Raw genomic sequence first — 27,109 nt, 5'->3', positions numbered from 1 at the left:
CCCCCCTCACTGCACGGCTCACTACGCGCTGTGACGCGTCAGCCGCCAGGGGATGCAAGAAAATTGTGATCCTGAGCGGTGACGTGTCACATGGTGCGCTGATGAGCCTATCAGCGACGGGAGCGGGAGCTGTCAGAGAGCTTCCTCCACAAAGTAGGGGGTGGTGTGTGTGTGTGTGTATCAGCGTGTGTGAGGAGGGCATTTGTGGGGGAAGGGGGAGGGAGCGGAAGCTGCTTACCTTCCAGCAGCCCGCAGCAGCTCCCTCCTGCAGCCCGGGAGACCGAGCCCGTGGAGGGAGGGGGGGAGTAGCGGGTCCCTCCGCTCAAACCACGGCCGCCGCTCCCTGCAAACAGCGGTCTGTGCTTCTCAGCGCGCTGCTTGCATGCAGTGCGGGCGCGCTGACTGAGGGAGTGGGGCCCTAGCCTAAGGCTGCGGCCCCGCTGCCTGCGCTGCACGCGTGTCTGCGAGGCAGGCGTCGTGTGCAGCCGAGTCCCCCAGTCTGCAGAGAGCTGAAGAGGGGGCGTGACGGGGGCGCGGCCGTGACTTCACCCAGCAGGTTCGCCCTGATTGGCTGAAACACCGGGGGCGTAGCCCAGCACTCCATCGCGACTCCTGCTCTCAATTTTCTTGAGAGCAGGAATTTCTGTCGGCGCAGCGCGGCAGCCCCCCCTAGCAGCGGGCCCGGCCCCATTGTGGGGCAGATCTTGTCCCTGCAGCGTCCGCCACCACGGGCGCTGCAGGAGCCAGCGGGGACCTAGCCTTAGGTTTTGGATGGAGAGCAGGAAACAAGTTCTGCTGCTTCTTCCAGCAGTGAGATTGTTAAAATAAAACCTGCCAAGTGTACCATAAACCAGGCAATTAATAATCCTTTGCAATATAATTATTTCCCAGCAAAACACTTCTATAATAATACACACGGTCTGTCAGGCCAGCTTACCTTTCTTGGCTCAGACATTTTCTATGTGCTTGTGAGCGCTGTGCATCAGAAGATATATATTCACTTCCATGCTGGATTTCTAATTACCAATGATATACAACTCACTGGGTGAGGGCAGCTGCATCGCTTCCAAAGGCACAGACCCATTCTATATATTATATTATTAACATGGCGGGAAGTTATCTGGCTTATTCTCTGTTGGGAGGAGATGTTTGCATAATTAAAGATATAAACCTGTCTGAGATCCTTTAAAATGAAATACTGCTAAAATATTTTACTGTAACCTATGGAGTGCCAGCAGGGCCTGCAACCCTTTGCCATTGAAGGGGTTACAGAATCTCTCCCTCATATGCTAATAAACCCTATACAGGAAAAAAAATTATGGGAAAAAAAATTATGGAAAAAAAAAATCCCTTACAAGAAAACCTCTTCAAACCCAAAACAGCCATTCTTACGGAACAAGAGTCATATTTAATAATCCAAAAAGCACCTTATAGACCATAATCAGAGGTAACTCTCAAACTCTCAACGCATTATTTCCTGGTAAAACATTTTATAAATTTGCGGAAATGTAACTTTGAGCACTGCTCAGTAAGTATGAACCTAAATCTCTTTTCTAAGAACACTCCTTCATAAACACAGCTTCCCACAGGTACAATACGACTAGCAGTGTAGCAGACTATGGCTGGGATTTCTAGTGGTTAAAGATCAGTTCTGTACTATGAGAAAATACTTGTAGCATTTTTGTTTTTAGCAACTGTAAATTAAATTTTTTATATATTATAATGTATCAAGTGTAACACCCTTGCCCCCCCCCCCCCCCCAACCCCCAGGCTGCAAGGATAGGGTGTACTAATAATATGAGGTAGATTAAACAGTCTTTGGTTTGAGACAGGGTTTTGTGTCTGCTCCAAGGTGTATGTAGCTCAGTCAGTTTACCTGTCTTCTCAGGGTGTCCTTGAAGGTATCTGTGCCAAGGCTGTAGTTGAGGAGTGATAGAACAAAATAGGAAAGGCGCCAGGAACTTTTGACTGGATCACTTTATTTGTCAGCAGCGGCAGCATAGCAGCATTATTCATCAGCAGGACAGGTTTTAGCATTCACTCATAAGCAGACTTACTATCTCCCATTGGTAGAAGTCAATTTCTGATCCCAACTTAAATCTGGAAATGGAACCCAGACTGCATATTCATCTCAGGACCCCTCGCCTGATACTGAACATGGGTCAACCCACTCCCAGGGCCCTGCTTAGCCCTGGGACAGGATTGCTACCTTCTTCAATGCAGATGTATTGCTGCATAGGCCTTACAGGAATCACCTCTTAGGCATCTTCACCATGAAGGCTGTATGCAGAGAGGCTTTCCTCTTTCACCCTTCTGTGACAGAATACCCATAATTCCTGCTACGCCAGGGCCCTATTCTTGAGCAAATACTTTCCCTGTCTGAAAAATAATGAAGTGGCTGCTCCTTACCCCACAGGCCAGGTGGACCTGGAGACCCCCCCTTGATGGGTGTAAAGTTAAAGTGTGGTTGATGATGGATCCTTGGAGGCTGATCTCTGATGATAAAATCCTCCTGGGGGTCTGAATCAAAGAAGGTGGATCCCCACCTTTTATATGAGGGAGTGGCATTAAATCTGCCACCGGTTACTGGGCAGATTAAACTAGTTACATGTCACGCATCCTGACGTGACCCTCCAGCACTTTCCAGACTTCACCAGGCCAAACATGTGCCTGGAAGTGCAACAATTTAGAAACAATATAGAGACAGACTCTCATGCCTGGCCTGGTAAGACATGTTAACACTAGCACTGCCTGCAGCTACCAGGGCTTATATGCAGGGCATGGGGAAGATTTTAGCAGGGTGCTACACAAGCATTTTTTGTTTCTATAGCAACCATTTACAATGTCATATCCCCTTCCTCTTCTGATACAGGTTATATCTAGTAACTGCCTGGTCACATTATCTTCCCCACAGAACTTTGCATCTTTGGTGCTCTTCTGCTGCACTGACAGACATTTAGTGAACCCCCGAGACGAATCTTCGCTGATCGATCACAGGAGAACGTATCGATTGGCAATTCAGCTAATTACTTATTGTGTGGATTGTATTGATGCACATAATAAAGGGGGAGGGGGGTGGGGGTGGAGGGGAGGAACGACAGCTTGGACTGCTGCTTTAAAGTCCTCCAGCAATGGGGTAGGTGCCAATAACCACGACAACTAAAAGATGGGGTGGCACATTTTGCCCAGTTTACCCAGTTCCAATATACAAATAATATTCAATTCCTGCACATTTAATCCTTGTATCAAGGCGCCATCTAATGTATCATCTTTCTTATTCCAAATAAGGACTACAAGTCCCAACATTATTTGGATAATCCTGGCTAACTTGCCAGGATTACTGTGAAATGAAATCTCCCACCTGGAATAAGATAAACTGGTCAGTGTTGGGGGGTTGTGGCCATATACACCAAGTGAAATCACAAGGTTTAAAGTTCAAGTCACTGTGTAATCTTGGGCAAGTTACTTTATCTCCATCTGATTCAGTTTACGTGACAGCAGTTGAGTAATAATGGCAATCATCCCTCACCGCCCTTCACTTTTTGACGCAGTGATACATGCAAGAAGATCATAAAAGTGCCTTGTGAATTCTACCCTAGAGGTGGCTGCACTTGCATGTTGTGATCCTGTGTGAATGATCAGTGCTACAGAAATACAGGTTGCATTAAGTAGTTATTAACTACAATCATCATTGTGATAGATTTCCCTTTTCTGTGCACATCATTTAAAAACAAAAATATATTTCTGTTCCGATAGTTACAGCAGTGTATATATGCAGCTGCGTACATAATAATACTACTACTAATAATTATTATTAGAATAATAACAGTACACAGGCATTTTCATACTGGTCTCACTGCCCTGTTGAGCCGATACTATTTTGTGGATGGCTGGTGTGACAGGCCCAGGGTCATACGTAGATGATACTGGAACTGTAAGGATGTCACCCTCTACCCAGGCAGTAATGTTAGCACTGCACTTTCCCTTCTTATCCCCTTATCCCATGCGGGATGTCCCACTTCATGAGTTGATGCGCCCCCATAGACTTGTATGGGATGCTTAATCTATCAGATTGGGCTGGAATCAGGGCTGTTTGGGGGATTTTTGGTAGTCCTCGGGAAATTTTATTTTGACTCCCTTGGCTCCGATGCCTCCCTTCTTCAGCTCAATGCATTTTGGGATGGGACTTTGGGTCTTTGGCGATACTGTCAATCACTGAATGGTTTCACCGTATTGCAACTTCAGTAAACACAGATGTAAAGGCAAAATGATGCAAGTGTTTGCGATTTGTGCAAACATTCTAACAGCGGGAAATGATCTAACACAGGTAAAGTACACAGTGACTGAGACTCAGTTCAAATGAGTGGCACCTGAAAGGCCTGGATACATATTGCTATGTGGGACCGCACACTAAACGCTTTGCAAGAAGACGCAAACATCACAAAGGAGACCGTTTTATATGCAAACGCAGAAATTGCAGATTATTTGCCTTTCTCTTGGATCACCTTCAGTATTGAGATTCAACTGCAACAATGACGAGATGGGTATTTAGTATTCTTGCTTAAACAATGTATGTTTTGCAGTAGGGTGACGGGATCTTTATGATGCTCCATGTTGCCATAATGTATGCATACTGTATCTTTAATTATACAGCGCCATCCAGGTACACAGCGCTTTACAATATACGGGACATAATATTATATCAGGGAATATGAGCTTCAGACATACAACAATAGTCAAAAGTGTCCCTGCCGAAGAGCTTCCAAGCTAAGGATTGGAATGATAATGGCAGTAAGTTACTTCAGGGGGAGTTAGTTTGAGCTGATAAGGTAGGTGTCTGAAGGAAAGAGAATTCACTGTTGCAAAACGGAATCCCTTCAGTGCTGGTTGGGCCTGTAATCCATTAGACACATGCAGCACTAATAGGGTAAATAGAGAGGCTTCATTTCTTTCGCCCCCCACTTTTTGTGGTTTGTCTGATTCCCAAAATGGCGCCAGCAACAACAGAAATGTCACACTTTCCCCATTTTTTTGGTTTTTGCCAATGTAACTGTTGGTTCGATTTATTGCAATATTTGTTTCTTCTCTTCTGCTGCGTGTCAGTTTTTCTCTCCTCGAACAATATTTCTCAAATCCATAAAGTAAAATAAAAAGGAACTCCTTATTATTGATATGAATAATCTTATATTCCTCACTCTTCTATTCTTTATACCACCACACAGACATTAGCATAATATCAGATTAACTGCTCCCTCACCTCTGTCATAACCCCCAAACATAAAGGTGACACACGGTGCAGAACAGGTGAAAAACGACTTGATTCAATGAAGCATTGAGATGTAAGGTGAAAATGCCTCTTTAAGCACCAATTGTAGTGCACATGTGGTACTTGATAGAGCAGAGCGTTAGGGGAATTGCTAACAGTCTAAGTCAGTGGTGGATATCTCCAGTCCTCAATGGTCATGTCTTCAGGATATCCCTGCTTCAGCAGAGGTGGCTCATAATGACTGAGCCACTGATTGAGTCACCTGTGCTGAAGCAGGGATATCCTGATAACCTGACCTATCTGTGGCCATTGAGGACAGGAATTGGTCACTCCTGGTCTAAGTGATTGTTTTTAATTCTTGTAATACCTGAATGAAATATCACTAATTACTTGTGTTTATTCTCTCTCTCTCTCTCTCTTTCTCTCTCTCTCTCTCCTCTCTCTCTCTCTCTCTCTCTCTCTCTCTCTCTCTCTCTCTCCTCTCTCTCTCTCTCTCCTCTCTCTCTCTCTCTCTCTCCTCTCTCTCTCTCTCTCTCTCTCTCTCTCTCTCTCTCTCTCTCTCTCTCTCTCTCTCTCTCTCTCTCTCTCTCTCTCTCTCTCTCTCTCTCTCTCTCTCTCTCTCTCTCTCTCTCTCTCTCTCTCTCTCTCTCTCTCTCTCTCCAATGATCTTCCAGGTACTGCAGTTGCAAACCTCTCTTCTCCACGTTGCTCCAACAATTTTCCTAATATCATCCTCCATCTTATTTTTGGTCGTGGTTTTGGTCTTTTTATTTCCCCCAGAATCTAGTCAAGTACCATCTTTGTCCATCATTTCTTCTTGCAATATATCCAGCCCACCACCATTTTAGTTCTTCGGCCCTTGTGATGATGTCACAGACTTTTGTTTGCATCTAAAGCCATTTATTTATTTTCCTGTCTCTCTGGGTGATTCCCAGCATGCACCTCTCCATACTTCTTTGAGATGTCTGAACTTCTGAATTATCTTCGCATTTAGGGACCAAGTTTCACATCCATACGTGAGAACGGGCAGAATACGCTGGTCGAACACTTTCCCTATGAGGCACAGTAGAAGGTTCCCTTGAAAGATTGTCTTGTTTCTTTTTAATGGGCTCCATCCCATCTTCATTCTCCTATTGATTTTCATCTGGAAGGTTCCCATCATTGATACCACATATATAAATACATACAAATAATAAATGACATATGTATTTATGGAGGAGTGAGCATTGAGGTGTACTCAATTTTTAGCACATGATCACATCCCAATTCCTGACACTCCCTGCCTTATATAATGCAGGGTGTATTAGCAGAGGGAGGCACATTGCAATTGCATTGGAATTTGATATGTGCGTGTGTTTGCTTCTCATCTGTTTTCACAGCTGTGTGGGAAGATGAAAATATGCATCTCGCTGGCCTTTGTGCATTGTGTGTTGTTTGTTCGGTGCTGCGCGTTCCTTTGTGCGCTGGTATATGCAGAGGCACAGGTGTTCCCAGCACCCGGCACTAATGCACGTGCTCATCTGTATAGAAGCTTAAAAACACACAGGAGATGCACGTTTGAATGTGAACGTTTGCGGATGGTTCTGGAGCTGCTGCAGTGTTATTGAGATATTTTTATCTTTATGGTTTTGGTTTCAATTGAATTATGTAACCCCAGTCTAACAATGCAATTATAATGCAGAAGATCCACTTTATTTGGTTGCTTTGCAAGAATGGCAGGCTTTTTTATGGTGGACACTAAAACATACAATGCATGACTGTAAAGTGACTTCAATTTTTCACATCCTATCTTTTTCAGGGGGACACTTGGTAGAAGGCGGGGGCATATTGTTCATGGAAGATGATGCATTCAATGGCATACATGAGTGAATCTGTAACACAAGCATGGATCATTTTCAAACAAGGGAAGAAGAAACATTTGGAATGACAGTAGGTATGACATTCCGTAAAAGTATACTGCTTGGTGATTGGTGGTTTGTGAACTCTGTCCCTTCGGTTACCCCACTGTCATCTCCTTATAGAAGGTGACCTGTCTCGTCTTCCCTTCCACACCTCCCTCTCTGCACATCGCCAGCCCACACCGGCTCACTGCTAAATTCAGTCACAGGTACAGAAAGGTAATGTGTCTCTGGACATTTTCCTGCCCCTAACCATACTGAGTTGGGCGATTCCCACACAGGTTCAGAGCCATCTCACTACAGTTCGCCCCAGATCTGTGTGATCGTGAATGAAGATGCATGAAATAAATGGTCATTTTGACACAATCACACATGTCCCCCATCCCAGTAACCCTTTTCCTGCCAAGGAAACACACAATGCATTGCAAAGAAAGGAGCAGGTAAAGTTTCAGCTTGCCATGTTTACTGAGTAACTTCAGATCGACCATGATTCATTTGACTTTGAAGCTGTCTACCGGATAGTTGGCAGGTTTACCATATATGAAACGAATGTGACCCCCACTGGGACTTTATGTGAGACAAAGACACTTTAAAAAATACCTGTAGACTACAGTCGCCCAGATATAACTCCATATGTCACTGCTGTAGGTTGCCATAGGAGAGACTGGAATCACTGGTTAAAAGAGTTAGGGAAGGCATCGGTTCCATGGGCACGAGGCTAGGACTTTATTTCTGCTCCACTATTGGTATTCAGAGATGGTAACTTCCAAGAGATGATTTAAAAAAATGCAAGATAAAGAAGAAATTGTTTTTTTTTCTGAAATGTCTCACACTTGTTTTGCAAACTTTGGTGCAAGTTTAAGAGCAAAAAATGCTCCGCTCCCAGAGATTTAACAGTCCTGCTATTTTTTTGTATCATTCATTTTTGACAGGGGTAGAAATGTGTGAAGTTTCCCTGATTCTTTTCCAGAATGCGATAGCATTTTTAGTCTTAATTCAATTGAACAACAATGAACTTGTCCCGCGGTAAATAAATGTGCCTGTATTTGCAGAAACCGACAAAAATTCGGCTAATGCGAGACGCGTGTCCTATTTGTAGTTTTTGGTGAAGAAAAAACAGTCCCGTGTCGAGTGGTGGTTACACAGTTTGGCATGTTCACTCATGTTGTGTGAGTTGTGAATGTTCAGTGGTCACCACCCTGGTGAATATGCACAAGTGTTTTACACCAGCTGGGGTAACGGAACGGAGCTTTAAAGCCACAGATTGTGTTCTGGTCAGGCGTGTGGCTAGAGAATGGGAGAATGTAATATATGTTTTAAATATGAAGGGCTCTACCTTAAACAGCGGAACCACTTTTTGTTGTGGCACAAATATGGCCTTGCAGAGAGTTGCTGAACCTTATGTTAGAAAGAGATTAAAATGAGTGCTTAACCTTTTTAATTCTTATCGATTAAAAGAATTGTAGGACCCTTTAAAGCAGCAATTCTGCTCATTTTGGACATTGATGTTTTTACAGAATTTGTACCGGGGGGTCCATTTGAGAGATACGTTGCTATTTTTAGGACACCCAAGGTTCCTGATATACTCACCATTTTAGTTGCCGGTTTAATTCCTGGCTTTTCAAAGATGGTGCCAGCAGTCATCCAATAGGAAGCCGCAACGTGATCTGTTGCAGCTTTTTATTGGCCAGCAGGATTTGACAGCCATTTTGATTTTTTCAAACGAGAGCTTTTACACCGGCAACTAAAACTGGAAGTGTCCCAGAATCTCAGGGAGAGTCCCTGAGGTAACAAACACCGCGATTCAACTTCAGGGGACCATCCCCCCTCCCCCCGCTATACAAATTCTTTAATACAAAAAGGGGGGTGGAAACAAGTAGACGGAATTGCTGTTTTAAAAACAAGAAAAGTGTTATTTTTGTTATTACAACGCGATGTATCCTCATTCACTGAAGGACAGTATCGCTCATTTGTACCGCTGATGTTCTCATATAAGGGTTTATAGTTCAAGGCAAAAATCATGAACCGCAGTAAAAAAATATTGTACCCTATTTATTAAAAATGTATCATTGATTTTAAAGCTGCAATCCAAGCAGGTGAATTGTGTTTTTGCAAAAAAAAAATTAACATAGGATTGAAGCGTGCGGTCTCAGAAGCTGGACCCCATTCATTTCAGCTCCGGGAACCCCCTGCGTTTGGAGACACATACCTCTGTAGTTGGTGCCGGTAGCCGCTCTGCTCGACTACCAGGGTTCGAGTAACGGTGGATTCTCAGAGCTCCCGCGCCCTGCGGGCCAATAGGAAGCCGTGACATCATCGGGATCGGCATCCCGCTGCCCCCCGTGACGCGGCAGCTTTAAACTTTGCCTAGATACCGGCACCCCTTTGGAGATCTGTATCTAGGGATGCAGGGGTCCCCAGCGCTGAAATTAATGCAGTTCAGCTCAGGAGACCCCCTGCTTTAATCCTCTGTTAAAAGAAACAATAATTTTTAAAAACATGCCTGAATTGCTGAATTCAATGCAATTATACACTTTGATAAATCAGGTGGTACTTTTTGCCCAAGTTTTTTGCCATAAAAGTAATTATTTGAAAGCCATATTCATAGTCTCTTTGCATCAAATGACTTTGCACCTAGTTTGTCCTATGTGCATGAGTTTGCATTTGGGGTTAATGTTGTCCCTCTCTTGTGAATATTCATGCAAATATTGTTGAAAATGTGCGTGATAGGGAAAAGTTAGGCAAATTATGTTGACATTTGCCCAGTTACTGGGGTTGCCAGGTATCCAGTATTGAACCGGACTGTCCTGGATTTGGACAAACTGTCCAGTAAAAAAATAGAGGTAATACTGAACATGTGTGTGTCCGGTATTAACTCTCTGGACACAGTGACCTGACCGGCTTGGGGGGCCGCGGGATTTCCTTGAGCAGGAATATAGCAGGGCTCTTGTCAGGGGGCTGGGCAGCTTTCTCCATCCTGATTGGCTGCTGCTGGGTAATGCAGCCAATCAGGAGGAGCTGTCAGGAGCCTGGTGGTGGGGTCAAGGAGAGGAGGAAACGGCATGGAGCTGAGAGAGGTGTGTGTGTCTCGAGCGTGTCGCACCTTTCACCATTGTGTCCAGTATTTTTGGAGAAGCCACCCTGCAACCCTGCCAGTTACCTAAGTTTACTTTGCAATATCTCCGGGATTTTATTATTATTTTTTTTTAAGATAAATGAACATTTGTTGCTAAACTCCCATTGAAAACCATCAAATTTAGTAAATGTGGCAAAAATATGTTTGCCAGTTTTTGCCACTATTCTGAGATTCCCGAATGCCGCAAATGTGCCAATTTAGGAATTGTCCGCCCATTCTGCCCGTTGCTACGAGGAAGAAGGGAAGTAAGGCGCATGTTGCATAACATACGATACAACACATTCTGGAGTCAGAATAATTTATGTAGAGGTATAAGCCTTTCTGAGTCTGACTAATCGGAGTCAAATACGTAGAACATGATTAACATGTTTCTTACACTTACCACAGATGCAGGCAAGAAATCTAAATAATGACCATACATTGTAGCAAATAGACCACAATGATGTCAGAAGGTTACTGATAAATTGTCTGCGCTAGAAACATTTTTTTATAAATTGCACTTATATTTATATTTGATGTATGTATATATATATATATATATATTTTTTTAAGATGGTTTCTTAAAACAATTGATGATGCAGCTTTCAACAGGGATCCCTTGGTTTTGTTTGAATACTGTATACAGCGACATGATTCTTGATATTTTTGTATGTAGTGTATATCATAGCTAGTGTTTACTCTCATAGGAAGCAATGATGTTCGCTGTCTATTGATTAAATGCATTCAATGATTGAAGGGCTTTGGTACTATGAGGCATTGCCTAGCACTGCCATTTTGTTATTTACAAACCTACACTTGTACATCTGTTATACGCATTGAAAAGTTGCAAACAGATCGGCAAATGGAAATACAAAGCAATGACTAGATAACAACTTTATTTCATACAGCGCTTTTCTCCCATTGGGACTCAAAGTGCTTGACAATTACAGTACAGCGCACAGCACATAGCACACTGTCCCTGTCCAGGCGAGCTTACAATCTATGCTTCTGGTGCCTGAGGCACAGGGAGATAAGGTGACTTGCCCAAGGTTACAAGGAGCTGACACCAGGAATTGAACCAGGTTCCCCTGCTTCATGCAAACTCAGTGTCATTGAGTTGTAGAGTTAGTGTATTTACTCACTGAACCCCTCCTTCTCCCTATATGTGCTGAAGGAGCAGCTCAGTGCTAATGTCATTGCCTTGGAGGTGGGTGAATATGGTTTGAATCCCAGTGCCATCTCCTTGTGACTTTGGGCAGGTCACTCCATCAATTCACCAAAATTAGATTGTAAGCTGTATGGGGAAGAGACGCACTCTGCCTGCAAAAATGCTATGTTCCGCGATGAGTACATTGTCAGCGCTGCAGAAGAAAAAAATATATTATTATCATTATCACGCAGTGGACCAGGAATAAGTTGGCTGGTATGCAAATAGCCCTTTCATTGTCAGAGAAATCAGAAGAGCATGACATAGACTTCTTATCTCCGTGGAACTGGAGGGATCCATGTGGTGTGTGTAGCTGTGTCTTTGAAGTGTGCTTGTCTAACGGTGTTTCCCCCACCCTCTGGGAGATCTGCCTATTACATGGTGTATGGTGCTGGCTACCTGCTGGTTCACAGGAAGCTGAGTCGTCCGCTGGTGGTAGTGAGGACATCAGGACAGGCTTCTGGGCTAGATTACTGGTCTTTATCTCACATGGTACAGCGCCTCCATCTGCTGCAGACTCCAGTAGTGTGAAGGTAATCCCTGCAGGAGAACTTCTCTACTACTCTCCTTGATAGATTGCACACCAGGCCAGAGTATAGTTGAACATAGGAACATTTTATTTACCAACAGCATACACTGCAGAGCACACTTCTTGGGGCTTCACCCTCAGGATGGTCTCTGGACTTCCACCCCTGGTCTAGGGCACCAGAGGCAGTCTTTGCTCTTCCCTGACTCCCTAATAGAGCCAGGGGAAGGTAATCACTCCTCACTCCCCAAAGGGGAGGGGACAGTATGTGCCAAGATCCCTGCACACCTCTGCGTGACTACCAGTCTCTCTCAGGGAGAGAGACACTAACTAAATTTGAGTGTGCGGCCCCTTAAGTACAGAGGGGGAAGGTCCAAGGTCTGAGCCAAGGATTGGGCAGAACACAGGCCTTGGCCCACCTCCTCCGATGTCACTCAAGGAAGCTGCCTCTATGGGGAAAATCCCTAGATTGGTCCTGACACTGCCTGCACTGTTACCAGGGCTTGCATGTCAGTGAGGCAGATTAGTAGCCAAGCCAGGCATGGCTACACTTGTAAGGTGGAGTTTATCAGAAAACACCATCACAATAATAAAGATGCATGCGAATAAAGAGAAACCTACCAAGTTTGAACAGATCCAATATTAAGGTCCAGTTTCTTTCATGTCTTCTAAACCTGCTTCACGGGTTACAGAATGAGTGGGAAAAACATCAGAAATGTTTTTTTGTGTTGCATTAAACACTTTTGTTGCATTAAACACTCTTACAAATGGAGTGTTTGACGTTAGATATGAACAAGTACAGATTTTCCCAATCCGGCACCCAAATTCTGGGCAATCTGAGCCAAAAAATGAACGCAAGGCTATTAACTACATTGTGCTTGGATTGTTGAGGTTCGAGGGTGTTTGATTCTCAAAATCCGAACTTTTCCCCATTACCACTACTTTTTTATTTACAAAACAATTTCATAAACTAGAACATATTAAACAAAACACTTCCAAAGAGCTTTACCCCAAAGTTTAACAGGTGTGGAATTTCTCAATATCAGGCGCAAACCCAACACTTTTTGTCTCTTTGACTACAGTTTAAAGTCACAATCCCGTATATATATATATAGCAAATGGAAATATTACTGTATGCTCATTTGCATGTCTTAGACAGGTCTGCAACCCTGTCTTTCACCATTATCACCCAGCATACAGTGCTTCCACTGCAGCAAGGGATTCTGGGAAATGACATGCAAACGAGCATACAGTGCCACCATTAAGTTTGGCTAACACGGTACAGATACCTCTACAGTACATCTATATATATATTTGTGTGTGTGAGCTTGATAAAGGCTTAGTTTGGAGCCGAAACATTGAGCAACAAATGTCACCTTTGGATTTTGGAGTGCCTGTCCTGTTTTCTTCTCTCTCTCTCTCTCTCTCTCTCTCTCTCTCTCTCTCTCTCTCTCTCTCTCTCTCTCTCCCCTCTCCCTCTCCCTCTCCCTCTCTCTCTCTATATATATACACACACACACAAACAAACACACACACACACACACACACACACACATAAATGCCGTGAGGAACAAATGTCACCTTTGGATTTTGGAGTGCCTGTCCTGTTTTCTTATCTCTCTCTCTCTCTCTCTCTCTCTCTCTCTCTCTCTCTCTCTCTCTCTCTCTCTCGCCAAAATGAAATGACGAGGGAAGGAGACACAGCACTACAGGTAGATGAAAAAAGGGTGTCTAATTCATATCCAAATGTATCCAACGTTTCGGAGCCATCTCAGGGCCTCTTCATCAGGGGATGCTGCATGGATATATTTGGATATGGATTAGATACCTTTTTCTTTCATCTTCCTGTAGTGCTGGGTCTCCTTCCCTGGACATTTGATTTTGATGAAGTATATTTTTCATACTATTTATGACGCGTGCACTTGGCAATTGTGAGACAATAGTTTTAGTATATATGGTGTACATTCTCTCCCCTTTTTTGTGTGTATATATATATATCATCCATCTTCACTAGAGATGTGCATTATGCAGTATATAAGAACACTGCATGCTATACCTTCTCTCTGTTCCAGTTGGATTGCTGCAGAGTTGAAGTCAATAGTAAATTCTGAGGATGGATTGAGGACTCAGGTGAGCAGCTGAGAAATGCAGCCCATTATAATGTTCCTATTACAATCAGGTTCAGGTGTTCTGCCCAAATTATAGTTACGTCATGCGCTTATTTCTCACACAAATAATCTCCTGTTAACCATGACAAAAAGCAGGTCCTGTGAGCTATCTTCCCCTCAGGTGCTGACATCCACTTCCTCCTCTTCTCTATCACTTGGTTAAGTATTTGTTTACACATACGTGTGTTATTCAGACCGGAGATATTAAATCACCGCCATTAGTCATGTAAATATCAAAGAGACAGCCATCTTGAATGTAACCCACAGAAATACAAAGCATAGACAGGCATTTAGCATTTTGCTTTGAAAATGTTTTATTTATCAAAGCAACGAGTGAATACTGCTCATGTACACTGCCGTGCAACTTTACCAAACAACAGAACTGGGCTCTTCAACAAGTTGCCCAAACGGGTCAGATCGGAAAACTTGTACGAGTAAAAGGGCCACGCGCTTATTGCAATGTCCTTTTAGATACATTTAAAGACTTGAAAATAATTATATTTTAACATTTCGTCAGCATTTATAATAACACCCGTACCACATACATGTAACATCACCTTAACTTACAAGTGGGTTTCAGTGCTAAAAATTGCACTTAGCTGCCTATGCAACTAGTATGAAATTAACAGGAGTAAAAAGGCTAAAGGCCACATCAATGCATTTGGCCTGCCGGTCGTCAGCGGAGTCCTGCAACAGAAAGCAAGGCCTGAGCCCCTGGGAAAGGGGAAACATTACTTCCTGCCAATGGGGGGAGCCTCATGTGGTTGTTTAGGGTTAAGTGAGAGCGGCGTTAATGGGGAGAATCAGGGGCGATATTAGTGGGCGGTTAAGGGTAACCCTATTTCTTGACTGGTGAAACAGCCCCATCTTCCCTCCATGTTTAAGTATGAGTTTGTTAGGGTTATTGATGGCTGTGTTTGTTTGTATGTGTGCATTTACTTTGCTGCAGCTGAGCGGGAAGGTGCGGGAAGGTGTTATATAGGGAAGGGACCCTGTCGAAGTTGGCTCCTTGGGGGCAGGTGGAGTGTACCTCCAATAGTTAGTGTTGGGGGAAGGTCGTGCTATACATGGTTTTGGTGGCCATTATGGGAGTGACCTTCCAGTTTGTGAGTGTCTTTTGACCAAGTAGACTTGGCGGCTATTGGCCAATAGACATGAGAGCCTGGGGTTTCCCCATGGGCTTTATATTGTTTGTTAACAGAGCATCTTGGCTGGGTATCCTAGTCTTTGGTTCTATTTTGTATAATATAACTAAATCTGTGACCATTTTTTTCAAAGTCATTATATATGTGTTATTTATGGGATGGGATTGGGGGGGCGGGGAGGGCTGCTCCCCTAGATCTACATGGCTAAATCATGTTCTCACAGGGACACTGAAGGGGTTAATATCTTTTACATGTATACCCAGAAGCCTGTCTGCAAAAGGTCACACCCAACATATCCAATTAAATATACCAGTTTTTTTTTTTGATGGGATTCTTTTTGCGTGAGTTACATGGCGTTTACTTAGAACTTGGACAATGGCGTTCATATTTAAGCAACCCCGCGTTTATTTGTCTTGGGCTGAAGATTGCTGTAGGCAATTAGGACAAAAAGGGTAAATTAAAGGGATTGTCTAAAAGGAAAATGAATGTCTCAGCGGGGCTGTGGCTTTGAACTTTACAATGCATAGTTTTGCAATGTGTTACCGACCCCGTTGGCAGTGAAAGTGTTAATGTTATGCCCTATTCCTCATAAACTTTACTGAGCTGTTATTTGATGGGAGTGTGTATATATAGGTGCACTTTCTGTTGCCCATCCAAATACCTGCAGTGCTGCCTGTGTGTGTCTGGGTGACTTTGGGGCCCGTGTGTGGCAAATTGGTAGACAGAAATCTTATCTTGAATTGCTCTTGTGCGCATATGTACTAACCTGAAATTACGCCATCTGTGTCATCAGTGTCAAATGTAATATTGTTTTTTTTTCCTCATTTTTTGGGGGAGCCACAGAAATGGACAACGCTACTCGTACAGATATAAATTGTATGTACTAAAAAATTATGTTTCTGTGTGCCCCCCAAAAAAGAAGAAAGTGCATCAAAATCATCCGCCAGGTTCAGATTAGTGTAATCCTAATTATATTGTTAGCGCAGAATGAACTTGCTACGTATCAACCCAAAAATCCATTTGCCGCAGCACGGATGTTTTATTATATAGGTTAACAACATGTATTATTTTCACAGTATGGCTGTTATATATAATATTACACTCATCATTTTTATTCACCAAGTACTAGTTCTAACAACAACAATACACATAATTTTGTTTACATTTAAATTATATCAATTATTCAACATTAAGCAACGCATCAAAATTAATTAAAACAATGAATTGTGTCATATATATATATACACATATATATATATATATATATACATATATATATATATATATATATATATATATATATATACACACACACACATATATATATATATATATATATATATATATATATATATATATATATAAAAAAATCCTTGATACAGACAACGCACATTTTATAAGGTCTGTACAACTTTTAGCAACAAGATGTTGATGCACGGAAAAAAAAATCAAATTTGATCTTAATAAATAGGCCCCTTTGACCATTACTGGCCTCTCTAGCAGGTACGGGATTTAAATATGGTAGCTGAATGTGTGTTACATGTGTGTGTGTTTCTACATCATTGTGCCTATTGTTGTCATGCTCTGCTGCTTTTCTTTGTGTGCGTGTGTGCCTCACACTGTGTGTAAGTTAAACCTGTGCATTTGCCTTTGTGTGTTGATGTGAATTGTTTGTAAATCTGGTTGAGTCACCACTTTTTTCCCGGAGTGGGTGTAGGTGGGAGGGAAACATTTAAAGAGCTGACACAGGTTATCCCCTTATGTGCAGAGACTGAGAAAGTGCTGAGTGAGCACTTAACAAGTAACAAACCATCCTCCCCCTCACTCCTCCCCCCCCCCCCCCGCACCCACCGCCCACCTCACTCCTTCCACCACACACAAAACAAATCTGCCTCTTTGTGTGTCTGCACATATGGATCAGTATCTGGATTCTGGGTCAGGCTCTTCTTTAACTTCTTTTATGCTGCAGTCTCGTTCCAACGCTTAAATGGTGAAAGATGTTAGAGAGCAATCATGATAATTCTGGGTACCTTTCACTACTCACGCTACAGTACTATTTAACCTCTTTGCTGCAATTGAGGAATTTGAACAGATGTTTTTTTTTCAGATTGGAGAATACCCGCTGTTGTGTACAGTAAAAGAAATCTGTTATTGGAGGCCTTAGTAATGATAAAGAGCAGTTACCTGTGGAGCTCCCTCACACGCAGTATACACCAAGAACCTTCTCTACCCACCTTTAAGACAAACCTTAAAACTCACTTATTAAATGAAGCATCCCAATATACCTGGACTCGTGGCTCCTGTCCCACACCCAGTGTCGCTCCTACCAACCAGTGTGGCCAAGCACTGCCATCTACTGCACTTATTTCCTCACCTGCTGTCTATGTAAGTTTTCCAACAGACCACTTAGATTGCAAGCTCTCTGGGGCAGGGATTTCCCATCCTATTGTCTGACTTTGTTACACTTATTGTATTATAATTCCCTGCACTGTATTGTCTCTTTTGTAAAGAGCGAGTACACTGTTGGCGCTATATAAATAAAGATATACATACATACACTTATGAGCGCACTCACATGTTTTACACAGGTCCCCAAATCTGCCTCACCCCATAATCACACTGCATACAGTGCTTCAAGTGCAGCAAGGAATTCTGGGTATTGAACTGGAGGACGGTTCTGTCTGATGCGGCCTGTCATCTCTGTGATATTTTAATGGAAGAACAACCAAAAAGGGGAACAATGCTCTTATAATAATGATATCATCTAATGTTTCATTCCAGATGCACAGGGAAATATATTGTCCTTCCCAAGATCACATGTTGCCACTAGGATTTAAACTACACTAAACCCTCTTCGGATTGTTATACTTAGAGAATGGACTGTGTATAACAGTAAATGTATTAAACTGATTACTCAGATCTCAAATGTATAGGAATCCTCCATCTGATTTTAATTAGAGATAGTGCATCATGTTTTCTTAGCAGAAATACAAACTTTAGAGGTCTTATGTGGCAAATGTATAAGGTGGAATTCTGAGTACTTAGAGACCCCTATTAAATATCATGTGAACAACTGGCAAATGTTATTCACAATCATTTAAATGGAGCTGATCCCTTCTCCAACACAGGTACAATGTGTTCATTGCAATTGAATAAGGGCCTAAGACTTCTACTTGCCCATCTTCATGATCTATTACAGACGGCCGATGATAGGTTGTAGGGAAGTCAAATGATATTCAAACATTCTGACTTATATGTACAACTCAGCACCTGTGCAATGCCACTGACTCTTGAAGTGTCATGTCTTGTTATTGAATGCACTGCTTGGATTGTAAGCTTTTCAACCCAAGCATACCCACACTGTCATGTGCTGGTACAGAATAACCTGTCTACATTTAATTGTAGAGGTTCATTTACTCTTACCAATTTACTCTAAAAATCATTTTTTAAATTGTTTCCCAGCATATAACCACTTGTTTTTCAGGTTTGTTTGAACTATTTCTGGATAGCTTTACTTTAACTGTGTTCCATAGAATGCCTTCACATGGTCATTTCTGTAGTTATCAACTGACCAGAGGTTGTTATGTTTAATCTATGTCAACCAGTTTAAATATTTTTTTGTTATTTTATTATTTGTTGTTATAAGATTGTTTATTAGCAATATATTATACCTACTTAATTTGCATTGTGTGGAATGCCTGTTTGAAGACACTCTTAGCCTCACATATGTTTTTATTGTTACTTATCAATTTGTGCATTCTTTTTCATTAAAGTTGTATCGAACAGGGGGGCTCAACTACAGTCCTCAAGCCCCCCCCCCCAACAGGTCAGGTTTTCAGGATATCCCAGCTTCAGCACAGATGACTCAATCAGAGGCTCAGTCAAAGACTGCGCCTCTGATTGCGCCACCTGTGCTGAAGCAGGGACTGATTGAGCCACCTGCGATGAAGCAGTGATAACCTGAAAACCTGACCCGTTGGTGGGTCTTCACAACTGAAGTTGAGCGCCCCTGTTGTAGAGCATTAGTTGAGTCATTGTAGCTGCCTCTTTATGTCTGAAGCCCCCAGGTTCTATAACTTTTAAGTTAACATCTATTATTTGACGCATACCCCTATTGTGTCTATTATAAATGCATTTATATGATAAATGGTAAAAAGTACTAATGGTACTTAAGGTAATTAAATGTTGTATTCATGCCTTTATTACAGGACCATCCTCCCTTTCCTGGCCCCTGTTCCACACCAACAACATCCCTGTATTTATATGTGGGAGGGATGTGACCACATGGATTGTTGCCAAAACATCACAGGTATATTTTCAGCCAACTTGTTAGCCACTGTGGGGGTTATTCATTAAACTGCAATAGTGCAGATTGAGGGCACTATCCCACATACATACCCATATACTTCAATTGGAGTGAAATGAATAACCCCTATGAGTGTTTTTGACATGTTTATGTTATGTCTGCACACCTTTTGCTTATCTTGATGCCAATATATATATTTTAAACATTTGAAAGCTCAAATCCCACTTTGCAACATATTTGGACTTGCAAGTAATTGATAGCACTCAGCAAACACCTTGATGGTTTTTTTTAGGAGCCCATAAATTAATGCAAAAAACACTTGCTAATAAATGTGGTAGTGACTATTACAAAGGGGGAGTTATATTATTTAAAACCTGTCGGAGGTTTTGAAGTATGTTTAAAGGAGAGAAAAATGACTTGCAGTGGCACAGGTTTTTATACACCCTATTGCAGTGGTTTGCAACTTTTTTTAGTTATAATTATATTGTGAAATTCTGGGGAACCCCAACCCTCTCTAATAACGTGTCTGAGATCAGATGCATTGTAAAGAACCCCCAACCCTCTCCAATAGCGCGTCTGAGATCAGATGCATTGTAAGGAACCTCAACCCTCTCATTGCGCGTCTGAGATTAGATGCATTGTAAGGAACCCCAACCCTCTCTAATTGCGTGTCTGAGATCAGATGCATTGTAAGGAACCCCAACTCTCTCTAATAGCGCGTCTGAGATCAGATGCATTGTAAGGAACCCCAACCCTCTCCAATAGCGTGTCTGAGATCAGATGCATTGTAAGGAACCCCAACCCTCTCTAATAGCATGTCTGAGATCAGATGCATTGTAAGGAACCCCAACCCTCTCTAATACTGCGTCTGATATCAGATGCATTGTAAGGAACCCCAACCCTCTGTAATAGCGCGTCTGAGATCAGATGCATTGTAAGGAACCCCAACTCTCTCTAATAGCGCGTCTGAGATCAGATGCATTGTAAGGAACCCCAACCCTCTCTAATAGCATGCCTGAGATCAGATGCATTGTAAGGAACCCCAACCCTCTCTAATAGCGCGTCTGAGATCAGATGCATTGTAAGGAACCCCAACCCTCTCTAATAGCGCGTCTGAGATCAGATGCATTGTAAGGAACCCCAACCCTCTCTAATAGCGTGTCTGTGATCAGATGCATTGTAAGGAACCCCAACCCTCTCTAATAGCGCGTCTGAGATCAGATGCATTGTAAGGAACCCCAACCCTCTCTAATAGCGCGTCTGATATCAGATGCATTGTAAGGAACCCCAACCCTCTGTAATAGCACGTCTGAGATCAGATGCATTGTAAGGAACCCCAACTCTCTCTAATAGTGCATCTGTGATCAGATACATTGGAAAGAACCCAAACCCTCTCTCCCAGCGCGTCTGATATCAGATGCATTGTAAATTCTTCTGTTGTAATATGTGTGCTGTAAAAAAAACGTCCTCATATTGACAGTACACAAATCACAAGCTGTCAAAATAAATTATTATAAGTACCTTGATAAACTGACACAAAATACAAATTCTTCTCTTTGCAACAATGTTGGTCCAAAACTGCTTTGGTTTATAGGAGATTATTTACTAAAGTCTCCCGGCTGCAAAACTGGAGCATAAACCAGTGCAAAAAAACGGCATCAAACTCATCAAAGAACAGGTGCTCACAGAAAGCAATGCGGTTTGTTCCTTGGATAAATCGGTTGCAATTCTTTCACTGGTTTTGCCCTTGTTTTGTACCTGGGAGACTTTAGAAAATGACCCCTGTGACCCCGGAAGGTTTGTTTTCATAGTTTAAAGGTTTAATAACTTTCCAAATTTAGTCCAAAGTTTTTACTGCAAACAAAAACCCAACAATATCAGATGAACCGCTTTACTGCCAGAAAGATCAACAGCACACAGCAAAGTGAAGAATCGATGGCCACTTTGGAATTGGAGAGGTGTATGTAATGCATAGTATTTTCCGGCTAGCTGAGCAAATTATCGGGGGGCCTTCCTCCACCAGGCCCGGGATACCAGTCCCAGCTGTCCCCCAACCCCTCAGTCCTGAATACTTTTATCAGGAACTAGTAAAGGGACCATTCCTTATAATATAGCATCTAGGACAACTAGCCGCGGCCATTTAGTTACAGACATTTCACTGCTAGACAGTTGGCCGCCAAATCCCTGATCCTAACCTTAACTCCTAACCCCTAATATCCCTAACACCTAATTCTAACTTTAACATAAAATATCCTATCCCCTAATCCTAACCCTAAAAGCCAGAAACCCGGACCCCTACCTCAGGGGCGAAATGGTGGCGGAAAAAATAATTGTTCCCTTCTATGCCATTGCCACAGCGATTCAAAGTTATTGTTGGATGCAAAGTTAAATACCATTTCTAAGAAATTGCCTAATGTTGGTTACATTTTAAAGGCCCAGCGAACATAATTTTTGTATCTGTATTTCTCTAAAAGGTAATATTTTTAGATAATTTGGCAGTAACGTGTAGGTTGGATGTTAGGAGAGAAGTAAAAACAGTTCCCAAAGGAAAGAGAAAAAGGCATATACCGCCGGCACCAACCGACTAGGGCTTCAAAAAAATGCTGCATTGGGATTATCTGCAGAGCATCGCAAGCCCTTTGGCTGATGAGGGGTTAACCGCTGCCGCAAGCGCACACAGAATAATAGTTTGACAGCCTGCTAGTCGTAGCTCTTGCTTGATACACACACTGGCTTTGTTACGGGGCAGCACTAGGGATCTGAGTGTCTCTTCATCATGAGAGCACCATTGATTATTTTGAGTACTCTTTGAGTATTTGGAGTACTTTACATACTTTATCGGGACATTTCCCCAGTAGTTCTCAATATAAAATAGTATTGTGGGACTTATTGGAAAATATTGTTCCATTGGGACTTTTCTCTGAGAAGCGCTATAATTCTGCTTGCATTATAATATGAACTAGTCTATCCTCTCCTCAGCTATACATATTTCGCCTTTAGCCTTGGGAAGTGGTATTCACTGCATATTCCCTGGAAGTCTGCTGCTGAATACATGAGATTAGGCCTCAGGAAAAAAAATGTTACAGGGCTGAGTGCTTTCACTTAATAGATGCTCCTTATCAAATCGGGCAGTTTTCCTGCAGCAGACATGTTGTGTGTATGCCTTAAATTGAGGTGATGATCTCAGTATTAAATCGGATTTAGGATTATTGGTGTTGCTAGGACCAAGCTATATTAAGACCCATAGGGGCCCCAATTAGGGTCCCATACAGGCCATCGAATATCCAAACAATTTTTCCTGTTCCTCCCCAGTTATGTTCAATTTTACATATCTGTGAAAGTTAAATTATGTCTCAGAGAGTTTCATGACTGAACTTCTAGCACTAGCCAAATTAGATGAGAGGGAGGAACCCCCATTACACCTCTGATTAGTGTCTATTGAAAGCTGTAGTATCTCCCTCACTCTTTAGGATACCATACTATCCACTTCCAACAGTTTCTTTGCCTCTTTGGGGTCTGAATTGTTCTCAGATGGTAATCAGGCACATGAGATTATTAGTTGAAGAGCCCTGTGTCTGATTTCATAAGAGTATAATTGTGTCCCTTTATGAACATCCATGTAAAAGTTTTATTCTGCGTTTATTCTCTGATGGCAAAAATAGTGAGATCCTTTTAATAAAAATGCTGGGCTTTAAAAATAGCTGAAAGTATGAGTATATAAGTAGTGCTATTCTGTGCACCCAACTTGTACCACTGACAGAAACCCAATGCAGAAATCCCACACAACTGATAAGGCTCCTGTGCACCCATAGAAAATACTGATAAAGTTGTCAAAACTCATATAGAAAGTGAACCTATCACAAAATATCCATGTTGGCAGATTCATATCACTAACAAATATCAACTTCTCCAAGAGCAATATAGCTAACCCTACACTATTTCTCATTAATTCATATTTTGTCATAGGTCCTTTAATCCTAATGCTTCCTCTCCTTTCCATAACTGTCCAGTTACTTCACAAGTTCTCATTTTTTCTTGGGCCTTTCAGTGCTGCCTGCAGAACCATTTACAAACAGTACAGCGCTTTCATAGGGGAGAAAACATTACAAAAACACAAAATATTTTATTACCAGTTTTTATTACAATCGCTCCCCTGGGCCTGACAGATCTGTAGCAATATACAATTACAAGTAATTACAGAAACAAATGCACCACACAGCTATGGACCTAAACTATTTTAGCAAGGCAAAAGAATTTGACAGAGTGCAAATGAGATGTAAAAATTGTCATAAAATATCCAGTGGTTTAAAAGGGAATCAGAAGAGGAGGCGTGCAGTCAGTTTTAAGCACAAGAGCGTGAATTGTGCAAAACATTACACAACAACAAAATTAAATAAGATCCATTCACATTGATTTTTAAATACACATTAGTTGGAGATGTAAAAAAATAACAAATATATATATTCAATATTTACAGTCAACATGACATTAAAAAAGATATAAAAATCTATATTAAAAATGTTCCCTTCTGGGTGGATTATCTCTTGACAAGGTTCAGAAAAAGGGACCGCATTGAAGCCAAATCACCTAGAAAAAAAGCAGGAGGAAAAAAAAAGTTACAATCATTTTCAACACTGACATTTAAAAAGAACAACAACAAACTTACTGTGGGGGAAAAAAAACAATTATATGAGATGTTAAAAAAAAATACAAAAAATACAAAAAAAAAAAAACTTTTCGTCTGGAAAAGTGTTTTTTTTTATTTTTTTTAATCTAGTTTGTATACCTGGGGCATACCAGCATTAACCATTTCTGTGCTGGGCCCATTTCTGGCCCACATCGCATGGCAATGCGGTGCTGGGCTGTTCCAGCAGTGACACGGTTAAAGTGAGGGAATAAAGAACCAGGGAGACACTTGAGGCCATGTTTGGATTTCCCTTTGTGTTGAATTATGGCTTCGTTGAGCCAAAGGTCATTACAATGGATAAGTACAGCTATAAAACTAGAAGAACTAGTACTCTTTTCCTATAAAGATTATCATTATTGGCTTATTAATACTCGACAATGTTGAATTATACCTCGGTAATAAATAGGGAGCCTGACTCACGCGTTCAGATGTAAAAACAAGGTGATTCCCACCATGCTTTTGCTACCACAATGCAATTGTCTCTAAGAACAGAGTTTTTTTTTGTATGCCATTTAAGTGATAAAAATAGTGTAAGTGGCACATAAATAATCATGCTTTTTTTTTTTTATTGCACACAAATCCAAGTATTAATCAAGAATTAATTTTAGTTGCAAGGATTTTCTACGTGTGTGTTCTCTGAATGCGAATACAATTCCAAATGAAAAGTAGTAAATGTCAAAATAAAATACAATAAAACGTATTTAACAACTTGCACCAAGCTCTTTGTTAAAAGATACATCGTAATTAGTATCCCTTAATATACATTGTGTATATGTACTATCTACAATACACATTATTACCCAGCACTATCAACTCAGCTAATACTGAACTAAAAGGTCAACATTGGCCTGTGTTTTCAAAGCATTTTTTTTTTTTAGCTCTTTCATCATTCCTTGATTTATAATCTGCACTAAAACAGGAGAATGTTCTCCCGGTATTAATAATGGGATTTTTATAGCTGCTACTATTGTCTTTCACTGGGAATATGTATCTACTGGCACGTCAATGAAATGAAAAACGATACAGTTTTATGAATCGCAAATATTTTAACTGTTAAGAAACACACACATTAAAATGTGTCTTAGATTTCGCTGCGTGAGCGTACTATAATATATATATATATATATATATATATATATATATATATATATATATATATATATATATATATATATATATATATATATATACATACACACACACACACACACACGCAAAGTAAATACTACCGATTTAAATTCGCAGAAAATAGATCCTATTACATTTACAACTGAACTGAGAAAATAAACATCAGTAAATGTTCATTTTACTTCTAACGAAAACCTTAAATGCACAATGACAAATGTATTACAAATATTGTGTGAGGGATTTCTACTTGGAAACCCCATAGTTCTTAAAATGTATGTAAAAGGACAATGTATCCCCTGATGCTACATGTAATTCCAGGGCTTTTATTGCACTACTTGTTAGCTGATATGCAGCATGCTTCTTCACATAACAAGCACACAATAATAATAATAATACATACAGACCTAACAGAGAACCCGCACTGCCCCTAATTCCATCTGGGTGCACCCGAATCATTTATATAACAGCCTTGAAATAGAAATCCCCTAATGATGTCTTTCCTTTAGTCTGCTATACCCTTTCCCAAATCAAGGTGACACCGCTCACCAACACCCCCCCCCCCCTTCCCTATCCAGATACAAAATAAATAAATAAGAACAGCAATATTATCTATGATTTACCTGGTGGGGAAATAAAAGGTAGCGGGTTATAAGCAAGATATAGAATAAAAAATGAATATATTCTCAAACCTCATCGCCGCACCGTCTTTTATTGTTCCTTATTAAGCAGCAGCCTTCCCTGTTTCTGGATGGTCAAATAGTTTTTTTCCCCCCTCTCTTGTATTTCAGTCCATATTTTCTGGGTGGGGAAGGTCCATTTTCGTGGTACCTCTGATGTCTTTCGAAAGACTTCAGGTGTTTTTGGAGTGTCCTCCTGTTGTGTTGGAAGTGGGGGCCGTACAAGAGCTAAAGAGAAAGTTGCCTGCTTGGCTAAAATCTCTAAATCTTCTTCCCACAACTGTCTTTTATTTGTTATACAGATTCCCTGAGTTACTGAGCAGTGCAGTGTCTGGGCTTCCCTTTTCTCCTTGTTTATAGTCACAGAAGGCAAAAGACCCATAAATCTTTTGGGAGCCCACAGAGACAAGGGGAAATTGTGTATGCATGGATAGAAGCAGCTAATATCTAAACCCATTAACAAGCCAGTGTAAGACTCAAGTTGTTGGGGTACATTAACTTACAGTTAAATTCTGGAAGAGGGAGAGAGAAAAAACAGCATTGTGAATTAACATAAACTAAATTTATCATTTGATTTTTGTCATATTAAATTAGCAGAGCATGGATCAACTACCTCCCTTCCCTCTTCAAACTCCAGTCACTGCGTTCATTTTAAGGCTGGGGTTGTTTGCATTGAAGCCATAAATCAGAGGTCAGGCAAAGTTTTGGGAAGAGAGATCTGTGCTTAGTTGCAATGTCTTGATTGTTTGATAAGCACCCAGAGCAAGGAGCGTGTGAATTAGAACATGATAGGAAGGCTCATGCACGGGTAAATGGGGGGGTCAAAAACTGATTAGGGGGGCATGGGGCTCAACAGAGAGGGGGGCAGAAGGGGAGTGCAGAATGGATGTGGAATGCAAGAAGAGATGAATAGAGGAGATGTGTGTAACGAAAGGTTCCACTTTGCAGATACAAAATAGTACAATATTAGGAAAAACAACGTAAAC

At 41.5% G+C, this 27,109-nt stretch overlaps 1 protein-coding gene across 6 annotated transcripts in view; it reads left to right on the top strand.

The window, feature by feature from the left end:
* The window catches only part of LOC142490013 (homeobox protein Hox-D3-like), a 168,444-nt gene that overhangs the window by 132,670 nt on the left and 8,665 nt on the right, over positions 1-27,109 (top strand). For 2 of the 6 annotated variants that reach the window (XR_012799978.1, XM_075591776.1), the window contains 4 exons: positions 7,065-7,199; positions 7,288-7,383; positions 17,433-17,710; positions 19,534-19,634. The gene's annotated coding sequence lies outside the window, so the exon portion shown is untranslated. Of the gene's footprint in view, positions 1-7,064; positions 7,200-7,287; positions 7,384-14,084; positions 14,143-17,432; positions 17,711-19,533; positions 19,635-27,109 lie in introns of those variants that run through there. The other 4 variants (XM_075591770.1, XM_075591774.1, XM_075591771.1 and 1 more) reach the window with 3 other exon arrangements.

This window comes from Ascaphus truei, chromosome 3, assembly GCF_040206685.1.
Source record: "Ascaphus truei isolate aAscTru1 chromosome 3, aAscTru1.hap1, whole genome shotgun sequence".
Taxonomy (NCBI): domain Eukaryota; kingdom Metazoa; phylum Chordata; class Amphibia; order Anura; family Ascaphidae; genus Ascaphus; species Ascaphus truei.
Note: the sequence above shows the minus strand (reverse complement) of the source record. Positions and strands in the feature narration are given on the sequence as shown.